Source organism: Poecilia mexicana, unplaced genomic scaffold (genome assembly GCF_051168715.1).
Source record: "Poecilia mexicana isolate PSO_F unplaced genomic scaffold, ASM5116871v1 scaffold_14, whole genome shotgun sequence".
NCBI classification, from domain to species: Eukaryota; Metazoa; Chordata; class Actinopteri; order Cyprinodontiformes; family Poeciliidae; genus Poecilia; species Poecilia mexicana.
In genome coordinates, this window is record NW_028263383.1 from 26717977 (window position 1) to 26745167 (window position 27191).

Sequence of the window (27191 nt, forward strand, 5' to 3'; positions counted from 1 at the left end):
CAATCACTGCGTTTTTTTTTGTTGTTGTTTTTTTTTAAGTTTAGATGAGAAGTTTGTTTATTCAGGGCGGGGGTTCAATGATTTCGAAGAGCCTACATGGGGTTTTTGTTTCCTTTTAGGGACTTATCAGAGACGGCCAGCTTGACAGAGGCCTAGCTGCTGACCTGCAAGCTTGCTGGAGGGATTGAATTTCCCAGCTGGCCTGCGTGGAGGTGGATATTCCCCAGGAGGAGACACAGGAAGTTAATGGAATAAGGGAGGTTTAGGTGTCTGTTGTTACTGCTGGGACCAATAAATAAGCTTGATGCATGGGGGCAGGGGGAGGGAAAGAAAAAAAAACACCTTTTCAAGTTCACTTCTTTATATTTACTTTTGGGATGAAGATGAATCACAAGCACTCATGAATAAATTGGCGTTCAGATGAAAATGTTATGGTGAAAGTGAAATAAAAAAGGACAAAGCTCGGAAAATAGAAGTGCACTCGTGCAGAAATAAAGCGTTACATTGTGAAAATAAATAATAAATCAAACATAAAGTCAGCACAAAGTCCCAGGCACGTTTCTCCCCCATGTTACTGTGAATATTAGTGTGCAAAGCTGCAAGCATGCATGCCTCCGAGAGCCAAAACTTGCTTTCATATTTGTTTTGTGTGCGCTGCTCCCCCTCCAGCTTGTTGGCAGCATGCAGAGTGAGCGGCCATTGTGCCCCCGCCTCTCTGGATCTCTGTAAAGAGCACACGGCTCCCCAGCTGCATGTTAATGCAATCATTATTTTAGTCTTTCTTTTGCTGATATTACGTTGACCTTCAGTGTGTTTCCAGGGCTCATTTTTCTCCAGAGGGGTAAAATTGGCTCCGCGACTCCGACGCGTCTATCTGGAGCTCTTCCGACCAGTCACCCGTTTTTAAGAAAACCAAAGTGAAAATCATAGGGGATTGCTTCGGCGTTTTGGCAACAAAGTGAAGTGCAGGCTGAATTATACATGCTAACAAGACCAACCGCTGAGAGTCTGAGGGATACTGCTGCGTTGTGACTCGGATACACATGCTGGCGCTTTCCGCCACGATGTTCGACACGATCGTCGGCGAAATTTGACGGCTTTCCTTGTGTCACACAAAACCGCACACACCGAGGATTTTCACTCAGGCTTTGCAGTAAAGATTTAGTCGCCACTCTGTCGATCTAAATAAAGCGCTGATTATCACGCAGCTGGTCAGATATGTAAGACTCTTTTATCTCTGATGAAGCAGAATCGTAAAGAAGGATCAAAAGTCAATCCAAAAACCGATAACCTCTGAAAAGGAATCCGATTTTCCTCGGTTTCTGAACACAGACTCTGTAATATCTATGCTTGTTTATGCAGAAACATGAACAGTTGCATTGACTCTGACCTTGTTGACTTTTAATCTGCTGTCGAATACCACAGCCTGAGGAAGAAAATCCTTCAAGGACAACCAAAAAGTACTTCTGTCATGAAATATCCTCTGTACGTACCGGCCACCTGATGACGGAAACTCAACATAATGAAGGTTTTAACCTCAGCCAGCTTTTGTTTTGCATCAGAATAGCTGGGTTAATTCCTCCTTTCAGGACCGTCTAGTTAGTTTAGTATTTAGATCTCACACACTTAGCCCTTTGACCCGTACCTTCGCCATTTCCTGCTTTGTTCAGATCATAGAAGCTTGTTTTTTTTTTAGGAAAAAAATGTTTATTTTCTCTTTATTACTCAAACTGCAGAAGTGAGGCTACAGCATAGTGACTCATACGCTGTAATTTGAGCCTTCGGCAAATAAACCTGAGTCACTTTTTTTTTTTTTCCGGAGTGCTGTGTGAAGCCAGCTCCAAATCCGGTCTGTGCAGCAAACATGCTGGAAAAGTAGCGTGTGGCCTTTGAATCTTCAGCGTGCTCCCTGCAGGAAGCTCCGTGGGAGAGTGAGAATGCCTAAGTAGCTTAAAATGAAGCATCATATCCTGGAGGTGTCAACATTCACACACACAGAGACAGACAGACTGATAGAAACTTGAAGTGCACTTATCAAATTCAGAGGATACAGCTTCCTCTGAAGCTAGAAAAAAACCAAACATCTGAGGATATTTTTCAACATTTCCACAGAGAAAATGCCGCATCCTGAGACTTCGCTGCATCAGTTTCAGCAACCTCACAAATTATGAACAAGTTGAATGTTTTCATTTTTAATAAAAAAACAACAACTATTGCTACACAAGGTCCAGTGGGATGAAATGTAGAACGAAGACTTAGAATTTTGCCATGGCTTTCACATGTTAATGTCAAGTCTTTGAGGGGCAAGTCAAGCATGAAGTCTAGAAATACTGAAATAAATATTTTCTCATTCTGTAGGCCACCTCTAACCCTCTCTTGCTGCCAGGAATGCGTATCTGAACTGTTTCTTCTTAGTTATCTTTTAAACATTTTACATTTAATGCAGCATGAAAAAAACCCTGCTAAAACTGGATTTATTAATTTGAGAATTTGGCATTTCTGCTATTCCACTCTTAGCTGGACCGTTTTACATTTAAAACCTTTGTTTTTAATCTAACTGATTAAAACTGATCCTTACTGATTAGGACGCTAAAGGGTATAAATTACAGCACAATTAACAAGGCAAAGTGTGGTGAGTTATGGTTAAATTTCTGAATACACACAACAGTAAGTACTTCTGTTTTGATATTTTTAGCCAAAGGTGTCCTAGCTATGTTGCAGCTAGATTAGCAGTGAGAGAATATCGGGTGTAAATTACTTTTATTTTGTTTCTGAATGATTTAACACAGCACAGAGTTGGACAGACATTCATGTGGACATTATGAAGCTACAGCTGACACCCATAGATTATGAGCCATTAGCATCCCATAATAATCCACCAAAGTTGATGATAAAGCTAATCTCTTCACTGTAACCACGTGCAGAAGTGCAGTTGGCAGGTCACATACCGACTTCCTTGGGATAAGGAAAAGATGTGGACATACACTATGCCACAAAGGAAGTTACATATTTTGTTGTTGATTCAAAAGAAAATCTAATTGTTTACTTTGTTTTGTAAAAACCTTCTTTACTCAACGGAACGAACAGGTTTCCTAGTCAGCTGCCTGAACAGAGAGCTCACAACGAAGCGTTCCATCTTTATGACCGATCTCCTTTTCTAGTGTGAACCGTCTGTCAGCACCTTTCACATCTTCTGACTTCCCAGGAGTGGAGTGACTTGTCCAGCAGTCTCCATTTAGTCTCCATGGTTACCAGCTCTTGCACTGACGGATGGATGTGTGGGCAGTTCAGTTTATTTAAATGAAAAACATATTAATGACAAAGAGAAAATAAATGCTGTTGTAACTCAACTCATCCAAGAATCTTCAAAGTGTCGTTCTGGATAGTGATGCTCTGGGTTGGAAGGATCTCCTTCTTAGTCTAATTGTTCCCAAACAGCAAACCTTTTAGTAAAGTTTAAAAGTGACATTATTTATTGCTGTATTTCTAAAGATTTCTTGCAATTTTCATTTCATCATAAATATTTAGTGGATAAAGTCGAACTTTGCTCATGTTAACTTCGTGTTAAGCCCTTGGATTGTTTTTCTGGCTGCTCTTTTTACTTTGTCATGAAATGAGTGTAGTGACCTCATGAAAACCGCCTGAAACTTCCATCAAATATCCTGCTGACTGTAATCCGTGTCAATCTAAAGCCGTAATCCATCAGTGAGAGCTGTCCTTTTTTTTTTCTCTTCCTTGCCTGCAGAGAAAAATGATTTCTCCGCTGCATCTTTTCACTCCTGAACATCCATTAGCTCAGTCAGCTGAGGCACAGGAATCTGAAAGTCTGTTCAAGGACGGCCACATTTGGGTTTAAATGAAGTGATTCAGTCAGATGTGTTTTTTATGAAAGGTGGGGGAGGAATATCACCTGGAGACGTATCAGCAAAATATTTGACCCATGTAAAAACGCCTGCATCGTTGGTCGGCTGCTGTCTTAAACTGCTGAAGAGGACGTTTCTGTCATTGTAATGTCTTAAAGTACCACGTTTAGGATGAAAGCATATTTCTTAAAGGTGCATTAAGCAGCTCATGAGCTTTGTCAGCTTCAATCAGCCACTGATACACAAAATGAATAGAGTAGAGAGCCGTCCACAGTGAAAGAGATGTGTAAACAGGCTTAAAATTAATAATCTCTTATTGCAGTCGCATTGTCTGAAATGTGAAAAAAAAATCTAATTTTAAGTTGAGAATTTTTTTTTTATTTGAGGAAAAATTAGAAACACCCAATTCAGCAATTCCTGAGAATAAATTTCTAAATTATGGGTTTACTCACTTTTGTTGACAGTGGCTTAAACATCATCGGCTGTGTTGACTTATTTTGAGGTGACAACAAATGAACATATCCTTCATGTTGTCAGGTGAAAAGATAAAACACAACTTGATGAGGTTTTTAATCCCGGTGGGATCATATTGGGGAAAAAAAATACAAAATGTTTCAAACAAATGCTTAAATGTGGAAACCTTTCAGATAATTATTCACATAATGTAACTGGATGATAATTATGTTGACTGAAACATCAACTTGTTAAAATGTTGCCTTGTCTTTACTAAATAAACTGTGTATTATTAAACATGAAAAACATGGTTGTTGTGGTGAATTCTAGATTAATCGTAATGAAACTGTTTATTTTTTCTCACATACTGATCTTATTAGTTTTTCTGCTTCAAACGCCTTAATGTTTCTAAGAAAGTGTAAAGTGAATTTTATTTTTATTCCTTTTCATTTAGTCGATGTTTTTCCCTTTGTGTCTGCCTTTGCGTATAGTTTGAAAACTATTTCTCCAGTTTTATATGATGCAAATACATACGGAGATTTACAGGAGAAGAGTTTCCGCTGCAGACAGGTCCTCTTTGTTTTTCTTTAAAACCGGCAAAACCGGAGAACATGCAGAGAGTTTTGATTATCAAAGAGCTGCATGAAAATATCTTGCTTTCCCAAAGTTAGCCAAATTTACAGAGCAACAATTAGATGTTAAAACTGAAACTGAACTGTTGGAGAACTGCAGCACTTTGTTCAGTGTTAATCTGCATGTAAAAGATGAGAGGAAACAAAGAGCTTTCATGCTAGATTTTAGTGTTTGTGACATCCGTGTGTTTCAACAGCTCTGAGTCGTTTTATTAAAAACAAGCCACTGTGCCTGTGAATTAATGGAACCTTTCAACTGCTAATCAGTATTTTCCACTGCTGGTTTAATTTCTGATTGATTAATACGAGAGTTTATTAAGTCAAGTAAGCTGAGGAGCACCCAGAGGCCTCTGGAAGCTCCTTTATGGAGCTTATTGTGGAAATACATCATAACTTGGCTGAATTAGCAACATTATGCAGTTGATAGAATAAACTTGTTTAATGTGTAACCCAGGAGCAGTATCTGTTATAGACTAACAAAGCAGCGTCTCCCTTAGGCCCAGGCTGACCATGAGGTCCTCTGCTTAAACTGTTGTCCCTTTCACAGATGGATGGATACATTTTGGTTGAATTAAAAACAATAAAATCCTGGGGGATAATCTCATTTATGCCTTCTAAATTAATGAAATTATTATCTATTTACCTGTTTTAAGTGATTTATGCTGTGTGGAAACACATGGACCAGACTAATGAAATGCAGACTGATGGAAATTTCATGATTATTTCTCATGTTTTTTTTTTAAATGACTCGATGTTACAAACATTTTTGTTCCTGAATGTAGCCCGTTATGAACTCATTTGCATAGCAGCAACATGTGAACATGGCAGCAAAGTTGAAACGGTTATTGTTAAACGGTTAATGGAAGTTTTCTGTTGCTTCTCCAGTGCCCTTTAAAAAAAAACCCAAAAAAACCTGTAAAAACAAGTACCTTGACCTGTTGCTATGGAGATCTGTTGCTGTTTCAATATGCATCATGCTGTACCAACGGCTTTTCTTTTTAATAAATAAACCTTTCTAAAATTGATGCAACATATCAGAAGTTTAATTAAAAGTGAAATAATTAGTCTTAATCTGAAAACATTAAGTTTTCCCAACGTCAGCCGAACCTTCAGCATCCCTGTTGGCTCGGCTCAGCTCTGCAGTCAGGAGCCGGAGCTGCTGCTGCTGCTGCTGCTGCTGCTGCTGCTGCTGCTGCTGCTGCTGCTGCTGCTGCTGCTGCTGCTGCTGCTGCTGCTGCTGCTGCTGCTGCTGCTGCTGCTGCTGCTGCTGCTGCTGCTGCTGTCGTCCTCTGCACCTGCTGACCATTAGAGACCAGTTTCCACTTCTTTGACAAAATAGCTTTGAATTTAAAACTAAAATATTCAACAGACATTTGTGTGCAAATTAATATTATGTCACATTTTTCTTTTTTTGTTTGAATTCTTCATCCCTGGTTGGTGTAACTGTCTGACCCTCGACTAGCATCTCACCTCCTGTCCTCCAAAGCCTCAGGCTTTGGCAGCTCTGTGATTTTCAACCCCATGAATGATACAATAAGCAGATAGATCAGCTAACCTCAGCATCTTCATACGGCTGAGAGAATAAGGACATTTCCCAAAATGTCAGATCTCTTTTTAAACACTCAGTTAAACATTCATTTATGACCTTTAGAAACAGCAGCGAAGAACACCAAACTACTAGCTGCTTTTCTAGAAATAATTTGTATTTGTGCAAAGAAAGCAGACATCTCCTGCAAGACTTCACATGAATCTCTTGTGGGAGTGCAGATCCTGAAGCTCTACATGCATTTTTGGCCTTAGATTCCTCTATAGTTTTTCCTTTTTCTATCTCCCTCGCTATAAAGATGTATATATTCCATCTCCAACCTACATCTGCAGTCGAAAGAGTTTGTTGTACATGTCCTGTAGAGAACTTCAGAAGAAGCAGCTGGGGGGGGAAAAAAGAAGCTGCGATGCTTTGACCTTAACAACATGTTGAAGAATCAAAAGACACACGCTGAGTTGTGTTTCTTTGGTGTTCGCCGTAGTGAGATCCACACGGAAAACCATCAGAGGACACGTCTTTCTGTCCCGATCTACATCAAGGGTACCTTTGAAGGCCCTGACTCACAAATGGTTCGGGGTTTCATCAACCGCTGGTGTCATCATTAAAAAAAAAAGTCTGAAAAAACTTATTAAAATGTTAAAATTTAATAATCAACTCTACTATTTACAACACGCAGGTCATGAACAGAAATGCTGTAAACCTTTTGCCATAAGCAATTAATTGTTAAGTTGAAATGAGCTTGATAATTTCCTTGATTACTAGTTTTTGAAGGGCAAATTTGCTTACACAGACATCACAATCCTTTATATTTATGGTTTTGGTTGTGTGCAAGTTTTATTGCCTTTTTATTTATTGCTTTGGACAAAAATGTCTTCCAGTTGCAATGTTAAGTTTTTTACAAAAGGAAAATGTTTGTCATCGTAGCTTCTGTTTTAGAGGGAGAATTTGCATTTTCTTTTCCTATTATTTGTATATTACTTGTTGTGTTGAGCCCATTTTTAAGTAATTCACAATAATTTCTGGGTTAATTTATTCCCCAGTAAAATTTGTAATCATGACAGGCCTAGTTTACCAGAGGAATACAAAACTAAACTCAGCTAGGTACTTCGACATATTTTTACTCAAATAAGAGGGAAAAAAGTAGCTATCCAGGGAATTTTTCAAGAAAAAAGTAATTGATTTAAATTCTACTTAAGTACTGAGAAACTGTTTAATCACAACACCCAATTATATTTAAAAATTGTGTAATCAGACTAATAAATACCTGAAAATTCTTGTATTTTAAGGGCTAAATTAATACCTGTAAATTACATGAATACAAAATGACAAATTCAAGTAGGAAAAATAATTTTTAAAACAATTTTTCAATAAAAAACTTATGAAAATAATACTTACACTAGGTAATATATATATATATGCAATCTACTGGAGTTCCTTAGAAACATTTTAAACTCTGAATAATTAATTGAGCATACTGTACTGTTAACTACAAATAATTCAGTTATGTGCAGAGCAACATGTGTACCTCATTGCTGTTGTGAAATGCATTTGTTGACATAAAGCTTTGATTTGGTCCATCTTTTTTTCTTCTTTGTAACTGCAAGAGAAACTTTGATGTTCTTAAATGGAGTCTGTCTTGTCTCGGTGTTACCAGTAAGTTAGGAAACGCAACTGAACTTCTCTCAGGCAAACGTCTGACAGGAACTGAGATGATTTTGACCAGGTTGCAAAAAGTTTGGACACCACTGTCTTAGCCCCTGAGAGGAAATATTCACATGGTGTTGAAATCTTAAGTTGTCAAAAAGTAACACGTCTGTCAGCAGCCTGCACTGGTTTCACCTGGACTCACCGGCGGAGAGGTGAGTCCAGATCATATCGGTGAAGTTTAAAAGACTTTTATTACTTTAAATGAGGGAGAGTACCAGATAGATAAATGGTTTGAACATATTTCATGTCTTAGTCTTCAGAACTGAAACTGTTTCTTTCTTCTTTTTTTTTTTTGTTAATTCTAATATTTGAATCCATGCAAATCAGAGAAATAACATTCGGCAAACAATGACAGAGACTAAACCAGTTAGAGTACAAGCTCACGCTCTTCTTCGAGGTTGGACTTGCACAACCTGACAACCATCATCTATCACAGTTTCTTATCTTGCAACTCTGTCAACAGGCTTCTTTAAAACCTGATGAAACGGCTCTCAGATCCAGGTACTATCAGTATTTGGAGGAGCCTTTTCTTCAACATTAATAACACACTCTCAATGTGAAAAGGGAGAAATACCAAAGCTGCAGAGGCAGAGATGGAGTGGCTAACTTCATCCAATAACACAAACCATGTCCACAAGTCAGCGTGTCCTTGGGAAAAAAAAATACAAAAATCATATCTTCATGTGTAATTTCAGAGAAAAGGTCTTATCTATAGGTTGCTTAAATGATTTATGTAGCACTCTGTTGTATTACTGAGTAAAGGCATAACATATTTTGATACATGATAGAAATAGAGCTTTATTTATGTATAAAAACACTTTTACTGCAAGAAGAATTAAGTGATTTATTTTGACCTATTTATATGGAGTCTTTTCCTAGTTAGCAAACCTCCAGTTGGTTCTTTTTAGACTTAAACCTTAGTTATAAACTTAATTAAAAGTGAAATTTGATGCACAATATAAATGCCAAACTACACTTCAAAAGCTGAAACAAAGCTTGTTTCAGCTTTTACAATAATTGTATGTGTGTGTGTGTGTGTGTGTATATATATATTTCCTGGACATGTTGTCTTGGATCAGATACAAAATACAGGCCTAAAATGTCAGAATGTGAAGATCTGTTGATCATCTGTCAAAAATCACATCGCCTGTATTAGGATCCATCTGGGTTTAAACAGAACTGTTGTGTGGAAATAGCAGGAAGCTCTCTGTAACATGCTGAACACACAGCTTTGATCCAGTTAGAGCCTGCAGAAAGGAGAAGACAGCATTTCACTGAACATATGGAAAGTGACCCGCCATGAAAGAGCTTCTTAAGGCGAAGAAATGGAGTCTTCTTAAAAGGCCGAGACTGTCACCTCATCTCAACCCGTCTGAGCGTGCTGCTCACTTACCGGGGATCAAAGTGGAGGCTGAGAGGCCAGCAAACATGCAGTGAATGTTGGTAGCTGCAGAGTCTGCCTGACTGAGGGAGAACGGCTGCAAGACATCAGCTGCTGATTGAAGTCTGAAGTGGAGAAATTTCAGTCTAATTATGGAAGTTAGGTCTCAATGCTGGAAATATAAAAATAGCAAATCTGTTCATGTTCCAGACTCGGAGGCCACAGTTTCAGCGTAATGGTGTTCAAATTTGTGGTGACATATTATTTAATCCACTGATTTAAAAATAAAAAGTCCAAAAGTCTTGCCTTTAATGAGGGTTTGAGTAAAATAATAAAATCCATGAAGGTTTTGCTAAAAGAAAGCCGACAGCGGGCTTAAAATGAAACAGACTAACCCTATTTAATGCATGAGTGGGCTCTGGCAATTTCACTGTAATCTGCCTGAAGGAAAGCTCATCAGATGTCCAGAATTATTCTGTGTCCTTGAGTGGGGAGCAGGACTTCACAGTGGACAGGTAATATTTCTGGTCCACTCAGTAGATGTTGGCAGGAGAGAAAATGTGAATGGATTTCTGAAATGAGGAGAACTCCTCTCAGCAGCAGCAAAATGATCTCACCAAAAGTTAGCTCACTGGAAGAAAGTGAGGAAACTTTTATGAAGCTTTTGTCCATCATAACCTGAAGCGGGAAACTCATCTAGGACGTCTTCCTGCAGTGAGAAATTAGAGTAACACTCTCAAATATGCATTATGAGATTAACATGTTTAAAAAATAGGCGGTTTGAGTTGTAAATGTTTATTTGAACACATAAAGTTACTTTACAGAAACACATTACAATGGAAGCAAATTTCCTAAGATCAATATTTTCTTTGTTTTTTTTTTACCTTGTCATACTAAAAGTACACACATTTCTAGAGTTGTGTACTGGGAGGGTTTGCTGTGCAAGAATCACTTTGTGTGTGTGAACTCTTTCACAGCTCTAGATGGAGACAAACAAAAAAAACCCTATAAGTTGCTCGATTTAAACACTTACTCGTGATAACAATACTTACAAGAAACGGAAAAAAAGAACCAGCAAATAACAGCATGGATGTAAACACTTAATGAGCTTGTTGGAAGCAAAGCAGCTTCTGGGGGGAAGGATCTATAGTACTGTTACTTTGTGCACTTAGGACACCACATTCTGTCTCCAGCTATGTTTCAGTTAACCATAGAAATTACGGTAATTAATTTATTTAATGAAAACATGCCATTTTTTCCAAAATTGGCATGTTTTCATTAGTAGAATATTAAGACAAATTTGCACACATTTGTAAAAGAAATGCATCCACTGAAGGAGTATTAGTTCAGGAACAGAGTCTTTCTAACCAGCTTATATACCCTGATGTGTAATATCTGTTCAGGAACAGATAACAGTTTGGAGTAACAGCAGGTTGTTTTTATTGTAAAATTGAGGTTAATATTGCAACATGCACACTGTGAAAATAAAAAGCATCCTAAAGGTATTTGCAAAGAGCTAGACTTTTTCAAATTGTTGACATTTGTTTTGCTACAACAGTGTCTTTTTGCACTGACACTGTTTACCCCCATTTAAGTGGGGCATTATGCATGCATTTAGGGAGAAACACAGACTATATTTCCATGAATTACAGTCAGAGCAAATGGCATTAGACCCTGAAAGTCCAGAGCTGTTTGCATTACAGAGGTCGCAAGGAAGAAGAAATATCTGCTTAGAAATCGAGGTAATTATGGCAAAGAAAAAGTAAACTGGCTTAAAAAGTGTTGCTGGCCTTATGAAAAATGTATCAACGCCACAATATAAAAACCTTACTTTAATGGAGAATAAAACATAACAGAAATATTCTTTAATTTTGGGGAAAATTCAGGTGTAATACAAATAAAACTGTCATGTTATTTAAAACAGGATACTTGGATTAAAAAAAAAAAAAAAAAATATATATATATATATATATATATATATATATATATATATATATATATATATATATATATATGGCTACATAGCAGCAGCAATGCTGGTAATTTAAAGAAAGACATCCAACAAACATGTTTTTACTTGTTTAACTTTGGGAAAATGTAAAAGTGTTTTGAAATTTGCTATAAATGGTTGATTTTTGAAATAACTCTGACAATGTAACATTATTTTGTTGTGTGTTGGAAGCATTATTATGTGGCGCCCAGAGACCGACCGGTAAAGCCAGGGCATTAGAACGATAACGCATGTTTTCTCTGCCGAGGCAAGTTGTTAAAGTGTGCCATCAATCCACGTAATGCAGCGCCCTGTCTGGAACACTGTAATCGCTTTAACATTTGGGGTGGGATTTAACAAGGAAGCATGCAGATGGATAAAGTCCAGGAACATATTGTGATAATGCAACTCATAATATAATAGACATTTAAATCTTGAATATATCTCATAGACATCAATGCAAACAAGAAGCAGATGACTTAACAAACTGATGTAAAAGCAGCTTATGGGTCCACATATCCATAACAGAGCCGGAGCAGCTTGTTTTTAATATGATTCCAGATGAAGCACAACAATACCAACGGCTTTGTTATCTGAACGGGACACTCCAAGGGTTTAAGGTTGAACAAATGAATTTGAGGCCCAGAATGTGTGTATCTGCAGCTTTTCTCTGGTCCATTTTCTTTATTAAGTGAGCCACCAGTGTGTGAGCATGTGTGTGTGTGATGTTTGGCATTGTTAGTCGTTAGAAACCATCAATATGTGGGCGTCCTTCAACAGAAACACTCAAGTTTCTTTTATCTAAAACCAAAGACATGATTGATCCAAAAAGGTGATTTGAACCAAGTATTTTCTCTTGCATTAATGGAAAAATAATCTTTTAGCAATTTTCTGCTCTCCTGATAACTTCCAGATTAGGAATCGGGCATATTCAAGTGAGCCTTGTGTGCCCTGAATGTTCCAGTTCACACTAACTCATCTAGATAACAAAGTTTCTGACTCACTTTTATTCTACTTTTTAATTTTAGGAGAAAGGCAGAGAGTTCAATCAGTTCCCACAGCATGACTCAGCTACTCTGACTCTTATGCTGGCACAATTAATTTGCCTTAAGAGCACACTTAATTGGCTTTAAGAGTTGCTCTAATTTTACGTTAAGTGTAACTAAATTATAGGCTAAATTTTTAAATTATCTTTTTCTTAAATGTGTAAAAGACTCATATTACGAAGTTGGGGAGAGGGTGTTGAATAAAGAATTATTATTCACCTCTGAAACATTTAGAAGCTCCTAGGCAACAAATCTGACAGACTGCCTGAAGTGAGCAAAAAAGACCTTAAACTTTGCTTTTATATATGGTTACTTTAATAACAAACTGTTGATATACAGCAAAATAAATGTTTTGCGCATATTCCTAAGACATTAAAATATAGATCAAGTCAGTTTATTATATTATTATTATTATTATCATTATTATTATATTGACGAATAAGTCACTATAATCATACTTCCAAACAGAATATGGATTTAAATTATACAGCAATAATTTTTATTGTTACACCTTCAACTTTATTTTGTAGTTTTTATGTCAAAGTGCTGCAGAACGTTTTCTTTTGCTTCTTGGATTTGGTCAGTAATCTTTTTCTGAAAATCTATTTTATCTGTTGATGTTGTTCAAGGATGTCTCCATGCAGCTCTGCAGCCATCTCTCTGGCTCCGGGAGTTTATTTTTACTGCTCTCAAAGTTTTTTTTTATTTTTATTTATTTTTTTCATGTTTTTTCATCCATTCTTCCATTTTTCAATCCTTTGGTTCATATTTTGGTACATTCATCCTCCATCCAAATACTTGTCATCTGTTTATGAAACCATTTCTGTTTCTTTGCATTTTTATTCTTTTTTTCAGGGATTATATTCTAAATCTAACTGCAGCAAAAATGAAGAATGTCACAAATTGTAAACTTTAGTATATACATATCAAAAAATGAGAACTCATGAGTTTGGAATTTTGAAAAATGTAAAATTTTGACATTAAACTACATAGAAATCCTTGAGTGAATCTCAAGCCGTCCCTCTAGCTGTGAGCCGTCGTTGCTTTGTTGTAGGTCACACAATGAGCCCGCAGAGGGAAGTGTGTTTGAGGGATTGTGTGATCTGTTGGGCCTCAACCGTTGGGACATTGTAACACTCCCTGATTGACGGGTGTTGCTCTCTTCGTCCTTGTCATCATCACAGTGAGGCCGTCGGAATGACTGTCCTTCCTGAAGGCTGGTAACCTCTGAGAGTCGAATAAGCCGACGTATCTGGAAGCGTGAAGAGTTGCAGATGCTTCATGAACTCTCTGTAAACATCTAGGTGGAGAAAGCTTTTCACCTAACAACATTAGAGATGCATATTGTTGCAGATAAACAATAACTCTGGCGCCATTTTTGGATATTTGGTTTTCTGCTTATGCCATTTTTTGCTTCTGCTCGATATAAACAAGCTGAGGTTGCAGTTTTGCATATCCTATGACATTTAGACAACTCACTGGAAAAGGTCCTGAAAATATTTTTAAAATATTTATGGTATTGCTTACCTCAAGACACCATTGACATTTAAAGCATTGCTTCTCTTGTTCTTGAAGTATATCTGAAGGATCAATGACCGACACTTAACTGTTGAACGTCTAAAGGCCAGCAATAAAAGAACAGTCGTCCATGATTCAGCATCCACTCATATCTAGTTCTATGAATAGTCTGAGTCATTTTTATACCTGCAGGGCCAAAACTATTTAAAGTCTGACTTTTAAACCAATTAATTATCTTTTTTTTAACAGAATGAGAAGAGTTGGGTGCTAAATTGTTTCTTTTAAACCTAATAATAAAAATAAATCAATGAAAGTGCTGGGGTTTTCATGTTTCTATCTTTTCTTCATTCTCAAATGCATTTCACATTTCAAAACCACACTTATAGTCACTAATCAGCAGGAGCAGGAGTGGGCATTTATCATGTCATTTCTTTTATTTGGATAAATTTCTTGCCGTGATAGGAATTCTGATTTATCGTTGTCACGATGAATTCCAATTGATTATGTTTAAGCTGTCCATATCGTCAAGATTATTAGTTTTACTATTTTCTCCACAGTTTTTTCAGTATCAATAGATATCAATAAAATTGAAAATATGATAAAAGCAGTTGCCATGTGCAGTTAAGGGCCAAAAATCATTTTTCTTTTTTATGTGACCAGTGTCCTAAAGAAGTGTATTAAAATGGGAATGTTTATGTGTTGGACAGTCACAACCACACAGCTACCTAAAAACAATTGTAATAAATAGTTACTGTCACATTTATTGTTATCACTACAGCACTATAAAATATCATGATAAAAGTTTATGTGCCTATTGTCTAGTCTAGAGAAAGACATAAATGTCTTTCAATTTAAATTAGTTCATTTATAAATCGCCAATTCATAACAGATTTTTGTTCCTCTGCCATCAGTTTTGGCCTTACTGTTTGAGCTGTAAGGCCTGCTGAAGATTCTCTGCTTACCAAGCCATGTGGACCTTAGAGAAACGATATGCTGCCACTGCACTCACTCAGACTCACCAAGGACCCAGATATGCTGCTACCAAGACAATAAACCAACAAAACCTCCCGATTGGAAGCACTTTGCTCTGAACATTTGGGGAAATCTTACATGCTGTCTGCCCACAAAAGGCATCCCAAGACCCCTGCAAAGCCCATCCACGTTCTGGCTGATTTTTGGTCCTAATCCAATGTAAACCTCTGAAAATAAATGGATTTCTACTTGTCAAATCCCTTGCCTCTCTTGGGCTGTTGTTTACCATTTTACAGCACACTCGGAAAGTAATCTAGCATCAATCCCAAGCATCACCTTGAAGAGAACCACTCAATCAGTACTTGATAATACTTGAGTTTGACTGGCTGTTCTCATATTTTCAGCCTATCACCTGGCAGTATGCCAGAGGATGTGAGGAGTCGGCATTAATACACCAGAGCGGTGTGATAAGGCATTACGACAGTCCCCACCAACCGCTGCAGTCCCGACCACAGCTGATGAAGAGAGATTGCCGATGCTCTGAAACCTTGAAAAAGATAACTTGATATCCGCTCTCCTCATGGCTGATGCGTAATGATCCTGCGTGACTGAAACACACACTTGTACACAAAACGCTGATAGTCGTTTTCTTTATGCTGCCTTTAATCACACTCACAGTGAGCTTTATAGCCAATAGTCCAGATCTCCTATCACCCTGGCTTTGCAGGAAAAAAAAAAATTAAATTACAATGTTGGCGGTGACATTTTTTTGTCATCTATTGTGTACTGATGGTAGATATCAGAGGCACCCTGGCTTTTAGCTGAGATGAAAAGCACGCTCATTCAGTGTCGAAGCCTGCGGGGAATATTAATCAATACGCATTATCCCCCAAAAAAATCACATTAATGCTTTTTACTTACAGTTACCCCACAGTGTTATCACTCAATGTTGCAGCATGTCATCACGGCAGCCTTGAGAGGACTGATACCAAGCCATGTTTTTGTGCTCCAGACTGGTACTTGTTAAAATTATGAGTCTGAAAAAAGTAAAATTAATTCACTTGTGTGACAGACTTTAATGCATGACGCAGATATCTGCCATCACTGTAGAAAAAGACACAGAGCTGCATTTCCATTAACCGAATTGTGCAAAATGGAATTATGAAAATATGTTAATGCACTAGGAGGAGGTGGTTTATTGGCTGTATTGAAATTAAATTATTGTATTTCGATGAACTGGAATGGAAACACTTGTCACTACTGAAGGAAAAGATGAAGAAGTGTAAATTATTGTCATAGCGTTGTCTGGTTCTCATGGTTTAATTCACAATTTTCAGTTAAATGCAATCAGACTTCTGAGTCAGCGGTTTATGACCCCAAAACGAAACACATTTGCAGAAGAATTACAACTTTCAGCCATTGGTTATCTCAGACTGACCATGTCTGGTTTCTTCTGGTGCAGAATTATGATGCATGTCAATGACATAAAAGTCTAAGTAAGATTCATCATGACTGTTTTAAGACCGCCTCAATAAGCAGTAAATCAGTAAATCACATGGTAAATTAAAACAAGCCTGATAATCAACTAGCCCCTCTTTAAGTGCTTACAGAGACACTTGTTTGTTGTTTCAGGTGTTTTGTTTATTTATTTTGTATATTTAAAATCCAAAATGGAAATTTAAGTTTATTGATCTTTGAGAAGGTGTACCAGCGTTATTATGCCATTATTTGAAAATGATCTCAAAACACTAATATTATTGTTTGTTCCAATAACTGAGGCCTAGTTCAGGCACTTTGAAAATAATTTGATACAAATCTGACTTAGTGCCACATATGGGAAGTGAAACAAATCTGATTTTTGAGGGGATCTGAAAAAGTTGGAATGGGGCCATCAGACTGCTAGAAGTTGTTGCTACCAAATATTAAGAGATTAGAAAAAGGGTCTCTTGATACTGTGTATGTAAACTTCTAGCTTAAACTTTACATAGAGCTGAAAGTAAGCAAAATCAACAGAGTTGAATAAAATTAGTGTCCCAGATGAAGATCTTCACCTCATGTTGTGTCTGCCATCTTTTTGCTCCTGGCACTGTGTGATGAAACTCTGAGCAGCCGTGGAGAGAAGCACCTCAGGCCGCGCTGAAAGGGCCACATTGTGTTTCAGGTATGTCACACGGATTTCTAAAAGCCTTATTTGAAAGTAAGATCAGGCGGTGAAAAATGTTTCACTCCATAAAACGCATTACAGTTCTGTTTTCCTTTGTCCTGAACTCAAATGTTTACTTTCCGTCACAGCAGAGTCACATTTAACGATTTCCTTTATAGGAAGAGTTTACGTGAACAGCTTTAAAGTAGAAATATTTCTTTTTTTTTTTTTTTTTCATTGTGCCTTCAAACATCTTGTGTGCTCGTGGTTCAATGTGTCACATTGGGGCGATGAATGCAGGGAAAGGTCGATAATTTCCCTGTTTCCATCACAACATACCCATCATAATTTGACTAGTCATGCATTATGCCTGTCTGCACAACTACAATACAGTTTACATAAGAAATACTTGACAGAAACCCATAAATGTTGTGTATTGTTGGTTTTCCTCTGACACAAGCTTTTTTTTTTTGTCATTAGAAACAATAAACCCTAAATCGAATTATTCCTCTTTCAGTCTTTGTACAAAACTAGAAAACAATCGCAATTATTAAATCTGTAAAGATTTTGATCAAAATCAATTCAAATCTGCTGTCAACCCACTAGGATATGAAGCTGCAGATCAGTTGAGTTCTCGATGAGAAGCGTTCGGACTCCCAGGTCAGGAGAACATGGCTGCCATGCTTGAAACTCCCACAGCAATTAGAGTTCAATGATTCCCACGCAGCGCTGAGCTGCTGCCGGGCACACAACTACATCCACAGTGGGCCTAATCTCATTGTCTGGTACAGATTAGATGAACGCCGTGTTCGGCTGTTTATCATTCAGGCTACATAACTAACATGAGGCTGTAGTGATCCGGGTAGGGGCTAAATATAAAAGCAATTTGCATATTTTGGTAAATTTAGTTTTGCTCTCTACGGAAAAGAAGAAATCTGAAGCAGCAGGGTTTGTTTGTGGAGGTTTAAAAACTTTCTTTTTTAATTATAGATGAAAATCGACTCTTTAGGAAAGAGTGCAACACACGTTACTGTCAACAAATGTAGGTTTTGTTTTGTTTTTCCTGCAATGTTTGCATTGATTTTTGACAATGACACTAAAGGAACCAGTAAAGGCTGTGTTTCTTCACACTATGTTGTGAAGAAACACAATTTAACATTCTGCAGGACAAAAACTGTCCTTTCTACTTTTTAAATGTTATGTTTGTCTTTATGGTAAATCCTAAAAATAGAGATACAATTATGGTGCTTTAAAATAAAAGAAAGTAGATATTTATCTAAATTTAAAACTGTGTTTTTTTTTTTCCAGAAGTGTGACATTTGCAGCTCTAAAAGGTTTTTTTTTTTTTTTTTTTTTTGATGGATGGCTATTAAGTGCTGTAGATTTTCTTACTCTCAGCTCTATGTACAGTTTAAACTACATGTTTACATACACTGTGTAAAGACAGCCTTTGAATTATGGGTAAAGTTTTTTTTCTTTTTTACTTTTTTTTTATATATGTACCCCAAATATGTTTTCAGGTATGTAAGCTTTGCTTTTGTCCTCCCAGTATAACTTGTTAGGAAGCCCACACAATGTATGCTTACTTTATGGCTCAAAGGATTATGCTTTAGCGTCTTTAATGTAAGTTTAAAATGTCCTACATTATTGAACTCTGTGTAGTTTTTCGAATGTCCCTTGAATGCACCACAAGTGTGCAACAGGCAGTTTCTGCCAATTCTTTTCCCTTTGGTGCAGTAATGAAAAGAACATGTTTACATGTGTTCCTTCTGTTTATCGTCGCCTTTAAATGCCAGTAGGTGAGTTTTAATATCTGTGTTATGTAATTTAAGCACCGTAGAGAGTATTTGTTTTATTGTGAATGCACTGAAGTTCTTCTACGTTATGTCCAACATTTGAACACCAATCATTCATGATCCTGAAACTTAGAATTAAATCATTTTCTGGGTTTCAGTGGGAGAAATGTATCAAGGAAAGTGAAAGTAAAAAAAAAATCACATCCTTTTCATTCCATCCAACTTGTTTAATTAAAAAAGCTTTAAAAAAATGATTATTCACTGTTGGATAAATCACAGTGATTTAACTTCACCAAGCATTTGCTTTATTTTCCCCGCAGCAGCCCTGGTGTGAATGCAGCTTAAAGAAAGTGAATATGTTCTCAATCTCTTCTCATTTCATCATTGCTTCTTTGTGTTAATTGATTCATGTGCTAATTGATTTTCCTCTCCTCATTCAATTTAAAACAAATCTCTGGGTTAAAGTACCTCTGTCCTTTTTGCAGTGCAAGATATATCTAATAAATCTAGTAAACAATCCTGTTTCTAAATGTTCATCATGGCTTTGGAAGTAAACTGTCAAACTAAAGATGCTCAGAGTGAAAATCTTAGGTCAGGGGTGTCCAAACTTTTTGTGACTTGTTCCAAAATTGCTGATGGAAATGTATTTGTGAACCAAAAAGATTTTTAAAAAACCTGACGACAATCAGCTACATAGCAAACAATTATTCTTGTCGAAAAGGGGCGTGCATCATTATAGATCTTTTCATGGAGAAGCCCATCCAGAGTCCCATCAGATTGTTTTTTTAAGCAGGAATTGACAAGAGAAGCTGCTTTGTTGTCCATCGCTGTTGTTTGCGAATGTCACTTTTTTGTTCGATTTACGCGCATACCAGAAACACACGAGTACAAACGTTTCAGACGAAGAATGCGATTAATTGCATGAACATCTTTAACGCGTAAAAATAGATTCATATAATCTAAATAAATGCATTGAAGTCATAGTTGTAGAAAAAAAATTATTAAATCTGTATTCGCAGCAATAATAACTGATTTGAGTCACTTTATCTCTGAATACTCTTCCTATATTCACCCTAGTTTAATAAATAAATGGAAACCAGATTTTGGTTGCGTCAAACTTCTCAGTAAAAGTTACTGGATAGACGCGTTTCTTATAAAATTAAAGAGCCAGCAAAAAGCCTGGGTGCTACAAGACAAATACCTCATATTGTACCTACCTACCATTGTAGGAACATTTTTATTTACCAGACACAAAAATAAAAAGTCTCCATCTGCATCAACCACCTGTGCTAGCAAACCAAATGGAGCTCAGGATGCGTCAAAGCTCAGTCCAGGAGTCGTACATGTTCCCTGAGTCGCACCTTAGAGTTCTGGACACAAACATCAGTCTGGGTTATTTTTTACTCTTCCAGCCTTTGTGTTTCCTCCTGCACCAAGACAGTCCTCAGACACTGCGACTGACCCTGCAACCCGTCAGATTAGCTCTGCATTGGAGTTAATAATAAATGTTTGATTGAGGAAAGATGAGGGGATCTGGGCAACCAAGGGAAGACCTCAACAAGATGGCCGCCAGCCATAGAGATGTGTGAATTGGTGGCGTTGATAGAACCAGGGTGCTGTCCATTTCTTAGAACGATGCAGGTGCTTCAGCTGAGCTGATGCTATTAGATTCAGCTTCTAGATTCAATAGTTTAGTTTGCATCAGTGAACTTGTTCAGAGACTTGTGACTGAGCCCCAGTAAACTTCTTCTGCCTTTTCTATAGTCGGTTCATATAATTATCCCAAAGGTAAACATTGAAACTGTTTTAAAGACATCTACTCAGTTTATTTCACCCTCATCACGTGGATCAGCAGTTTATAAAGAAACAAATCTACTGAACATTGTGTGAGCTGAGGCTCCTTTTTCTACAGGTAACATTACTAGGAGCAGATACAGAACCGTTTTTGCACAAATGAGCTTAAATTTGCTGCAAGGATTTGTCTTACCTACAAACTCCTGTTGGGTATGACGGTTCTCTATGCTGATCATGACGTAATTCAGCTTCTCAAGACAGTTTATTAAATGTATGAATAGCATATCAATACATTTAATAAACCATATTATAAATTTGGTGTTTGAGCGATTAAAATAGGCCATTATATTTGTTCTTAAAGGGTTTTTTTCTCAAAGAAAGATATTTTCCCATGTTATAGGTGAAATAATATGCCAGTGAAACTGGTATTTTTTTAATCACTATTCAATAATTATTGACTGAAAACAATCTCCCATATCTTGTTGAAAAGTTCCTTGTCAGTTTTGTCTTATTTCCACTACACTACTTGTAATACTTAGTATTTTTGCAGTGCAGTGAGTAATGCCTCGGGGTTCCAACACATTTCTACTTTCTTTGCACTGCACAGTAGTAGAAATGTGCGCTGCGGAACAAAGAAAAGTGTGAATTCCAGCCGTCACCTGCATGAACCACAGCGCATTCCTGAGGGTAACACAAAACAGCAGAAGGTTATGTAATTACAGACAGTTGAGCTCCAGCATGGCTCATGATGAAGATGAGGATTTACAACATCCTGGACAATCATCGCTGTTTGTTTCCCCCACACAAGCAGCCATTCTTCTCTTGTTGTAGCTAAACATGGAAGCTGACTCCCATCTTCATCCTTTACCCTCTGCATATGTATCCTTAAAGATAGAAAACCTCTTATGAAATGAACCGTACATTTTCCCTGATATTAACCTGCTGCTTATAGATGAAGACCTTCATGTCTTCATTTTCACCTTTTTTTTTTAATGAAACCACAAAACTGTGAACAGCTATTAGAACATAAAAATGGTTCACCGAATGGAGCGTCATTACCCATCCATTCAGTCACACTTCATTGACTCTCCCTATTCTTCATGTAATTATGTGATAAAGTTGGCTCGCTTATTGCATGTGTTTCTTGTCATGCTTTTCATGAAAGTACTTTATTTTTTTTATCTTAAAAGTTTTGTCGGCCATAATGGGGTTTTCTTGTTTTCTTTTTCAAACAGTTTCTTTCCTTTTCAAGCATCAAAAGGTTAAATTGTCATAAGAGACTTTATTCTCAGAGTGTATATCAGCCATTTTACACCAGTAAACCTGCACAGTGGTGCTTTGTTTTCATAAACTCTTCTAAATCTGTAACTAGTCAAGTGCAGGAATATGTTTTAGAACTGCAAAATAAAGGGTGATTCTGTAAAATAAGACTGTGCCATTATGACACCATCAATTATTTTCCTAAAGTTGTCTTCAATGATAGCAGGTAGTTGAGGTATGCAATGCTGTATCTAGGTGTTGATCAGATACCAAGTACAGAGCCGGTATCGCCGATAACAATACTGATACCAATACTTTTTAAAAATAATTGATAGAACATCACATTTTTTGAACAGTTTCATCCCTTGAAATATTTCGTTCAATCCTAGAACAGATTTTAGATTAAGTTTATAGCTGTCTACAAAACAGTAACATATTAAAATAATTTAGTGTATTTTTCCTCAAACAAAGGGACAAACGGTTATAATTTAAGAACAAATCGAAACAAAACCTTTCCTGAGTAAGAGTTGAGAAACTACACAACAAAAGTAAAATATCAAATGGCAATCTGAAACTAAAGGATCAGTCTTAACAAAGTAGTATTGATTAGATATGGATAAGAACTTGGTATCAATAAGATTAATAATTTGAGCTGGTAGTGTTATATAAACATAAAAAGACACACGTTTTTCTCGGTGTCAGACCAAACTTCTCTTTCAGATCAGTTAAAATAACATTTTATAAAACCTCTGATGTAAGAGATTTGTTTATTAATGGATATCTTCATTTGCAAGACAATCTCTTACATGTTCTTTCATTAAGACATTTAGCAAAAAAGAAATGGTTTTGGTGATTCTGATCTAAAAATGAGAAAGTTTGGTCTGATTTACTTTTGAGAGAAAATGAGGCTCCAGCCGTTAATGACAAATTCAGTCTTTTCATAAAATAACGGGTGAACACACAAACGCACCATCCTGATCCGTCAAGTCATAAAATTATTACTGCTGTTCAAACACAGCTCTTCTGTGTGTTTTAATATATCGAGATCAAAAATGAACTGATCAAACTTTATTTTTCTGCCTGAGGGAAAGCGATGATTGAAGTGCAACGGTCAGCTCTGCTGTTTATTTTTGCTCAAACGAAGGCGCCACGCTGATAAAGTTTGGCAGGTTTAATTTGCAGGTTTGCCTGGACGATGATGTAAAACTGCTGGCGTAGAAAAAAAATAGTTCCTTCTTTTCAACTTTTAAACATAAAGACAATGGTGTCTTTATATTCATGCAGGAGGAAATCCATTAATAGAGACGGGTTGGTTGATCAGGAAAGCCATTTAATCACCAGATGTTTTTTAGGATCTTTTTTTTTTTTTTTAATTCACCATTTTTCCACTGGTGTGAAAAAAAATCAAATCCATCGTCTCATGAGGGATGACTGTTGTAGCAGAAGCCTTACCACCTTGCCTTAGCTTCTCCTGTATCCTCCCACGACTCTGCAGATTCTCTAAGTGTGAGTAGACGTTGTCTTCCACAGCAGCCTGGACACATGCAATTCAGCCAAAAATAAAGGTGCTAAATTGCTGTGCATGTTGGTACAAATATGAGCATGTCCTATTATGGTTGCCCATTAGTTGCAAATGTGCAGACAGTGCTGCTGTAAATATGCTGCGGTCAACCCTCATTGACTTTCATCTGAATGGAAAAGAACATGTTGGCACTCTGTGTTGCCTTGCAGCCCTCGGATAGTTTAAATTGCATCGCTACTCTCTTCCACCCCGTATGTTAAACCTTGGAGAAGGATGATTACTTTTTATTTTAGCGCGTTGTTAGTCAGGTGGCCGTGAGCAGCTGCAGGAAAGCTTAAAAAGAACCCTTTTATCGCGCCATCATTGCAGTCTGAGCGGTCACTGCAGGCGAATGCTGCAGATGTTGATAAGCTACAGTTTGTATTGGGGTGTCCTTCTTTCAAAATGAGCATAGCAATGGCAAGTGTAAATATGTTTGAGGCAATTAGTTTAGCCTCTGGCACTTTCAGTCAGCAGGAAGTGCCTGTTTGCATATTAATTGGTCTAGCCCCGCGAGGCTGAGTGTGCACACCGCCGACCGGCTCGGTCACACTGCGCTTCCGTTTCTAGGACCACAATGTGTCAAATAGCGGATATATTGTATGATTTAAAATGGAACTTAAGCAGAATTCATTATGAAGTGCTTGTTAGTGCAAACATGAAGAGGAAAGTTTTAGAAGAAGAAAATGTTGCAGTTTTGCAATATTCAAGTAAAACTTAGTGTCAAGAAAATGTCAGAAATATAATCCTTACATAGTGTATAAATGTACTATTTTGTTGTTTCTATTTGAAAACAGACATGAAATTACTGTGCTGCTGCTAAAAGCAGCATAATTTATATAACACTAATTATTCAATCTGATTTTACATATTAACTTTTACTTCAGTTCCAGTTATTGATCCCAATAAAAAGAGTGTTAGCCACATGTGACAACAGCCAGCAGGTTGCTCAGTCCAGGTCCACTACTGGCTCAAAACACACAATTATTTTTTTATTTTTATTTTTTTACTTCAGTTCTCAATTAAATAATATTCTCTTCTGATTCACATTTTCCTCTCAGGATTAAACTAAAGCACATCTGACTGACAAACATCTCTTAACACAAAACACAAGAAGTTAAAATGCCTGAATGACTAATTTAATATGTTTTCCCATGTAAGCCTTCCACATTTTCCTTAGTTGCGTAAATCTGTGAAGCAACACAACCTCGGTATCTTTTAATTACTTCAGCTCATTACCACACAGTCAAACAAAGAGGCCGGGGTTGCCGTCGCCTCATTTCACTTCTGGACCAGCAAATGCAGAAACAATTACGCAAACCGGTGTGGCGCTGCTGGGCTTCACAGCGTCTGCATCGTGTTTACAAATATGGATGACGGAGCAAACCGAGAAGTGGTGCCACATGGGGTCTCCTCCCACTGGGGTGTAGAGTTGGTACCCTGGTCCACCTCATCGGAAGAATAGGCTGTACTGATGAATGGGGGAACTCAAAATCCCTTTAATGCAGAACAATAAAAAAAAAATCATTATACACAAAAAACACAATAAATAATCATGGAAAAATTACATAAATGAACAAAAACTGCATAATGCCATAAAGTACTGTAACAGTAGATCAAATATCATAAAACTTAATGGATAAATTCTTTAACCTGGTTTTTGGAAATCTGCCCTAAACAGTAACGTTCTCATCTTTGATTAAAAGGAGCCATCAGTTAGAAGTGGACGGATTGATTCTAAATATCTATAATATCAGTATCAGCATCAGATCGATACCAGCATGTAAGATCAATACTTCAGTTTAATATTGCTTCTTGAAGTTTTATTTTACAATTGTAGTTTTGTAGGCCTGACCTAATAAGCAGCAAATAAATTGCATGATAAATGAAAATGAGCCAAAAAATATCAATTTCCGTGATTCATCATTTTTCTCTTTTCTCTCCCTTTCAAACACAAACTGGATGACAGAAGTCTCCACTTTTTTCCAAGGCCAATTCTATTTACAGAGACTTTACAGTTCACTTTGTTTTTGTTGTTTTATTTATTTTGGGTATTTAAAATGTAAATCTAAAGGTTAAATGTAAGTGGCATGAGAATACATCCTTAGGGAACTTCACCTATAATATTTACTTATTCAGATTGATAATTGGCAAATAAAGATGTTTTTGTTTTCTAAATGGTCTAAATCTCATCACTGAGATTTAAGATGCACATATTTGAACTTCTCTGTTGACAATGTATCTGTTATTAATAGCTGAATTAAGCTTTGTGTTGAAGCAGCTAAAGCAGATCGTAACTTTGAAGGAGAGGTCAATGGTATGAAAACATGACAAAGCCACTCTGGTTTTCAATTTGTACAAAAAGGAATATTTTTGCCTTTTATTACTCACAGTGAGGATTTGTAGCTTTTTTCTACTCTACGTTTCACAGTGAAATGTGTTCTTTTTAATTTCCAATGTATTTTCTTTTTCATACTCTCCATTTATCCTCAGTGTAACTTGCAGCCAGACTTTGGAAGATGCAAATAATGAGTTTATATCATTAGACAACCTCAGTTTTTGCCTGGTTACCCCTTCCTTCACATCTCTGCTCCCATCCTATGCATAAACATATTCAAACTGTGCTTTATGATTTTGGACGCCTCAGTAGTTATTTGGAAAAGAACCCAGACTTATTTTATACTGAATTTTGCTGATACACTTAATGTTAATGGCACCTGGGCCCACACAGACACCACTGGACTTGGTTTTCAGAGGATTCAGAGCAAAAAGAAACGGATGTAAGAGTTCAAGAGCAGATTCATAAGTGCCTGTTTTAACATTTCAAACACAAAACATACATTATTATACACTAATACACAGAGAAAACAGTATTAGAACTACAGCAGAAGCTAATATCTACAGTCTTCTTCATTTCTGCTCTTTGGGGATCAGCCCATGTAAGTGAATGGAGCTCCCTGATTGGCTGCTTTGAAAACACCAGCCAGTAGCGTTATGTAGCATAATGCCTAGCTTAGCTCAGTTTCCCAAAAATGTATTTAGCTATGATTTTAACTTGATTATATTGTTAATTTTTTTTTTAATTGACATTGTTTCATTCTCTACTAATATTTTTGTGATTGTTGGTAAATTTAAGACCAATCTATAGATCTTAGAATCTATCCTTTTTAGATTTTTGAGCAATTCTAATGTTTTATCGTCATAATAATTGGTTGAATAAATGTTCTGTTCTTCGAACTAAAGTCAGCTGTTGACTCATCTTGACTGTTTTCTTCTCGTGCTCTTGCCTTGTTCAGCTTATTATCCTCATTGTCTCATTTTCTTTAGCTCCTGTTTTCATATTAGTTAAAGCACTTTTTGTCAACACATTCTAAAGATGATGACTAAATGCTAACTTGAGTTTAGTTTCTCATATTTAAAGTGCAAACAGAAGTTTCCCTGTGTTGCTAGCTCCCATTGTTGATGAGGTAAAAATCTATTTTTGAAATTGAATGAAATCTTAAACCTGCTCTAAAAATGCACAGGAATA

General features: G+C 36.8%; 1 long non-coding RNA gene across 1 annotated transcript in view; it reads left to right on the plus strand.

Moving 5' to 3' along the window:
- The window catches only part of LOC106924424 (uncharacterized), a 129918-nt gene extending 114553 nt beyond the window's left edge, over positions 1–15365 (plus strand). The window contains exon 2 of the long non-coding RNA XR_015765262.1: positions 15048–15365. This is a non-coding gene — a long non-coding RNA (uncharacterized LOC106924424). The remainder of the gene's footprint in view (positions 1–15047) is intronic.
- The last annotated feature ends 11826 nt before the right edge of the window (positions 15366–27191 follow it).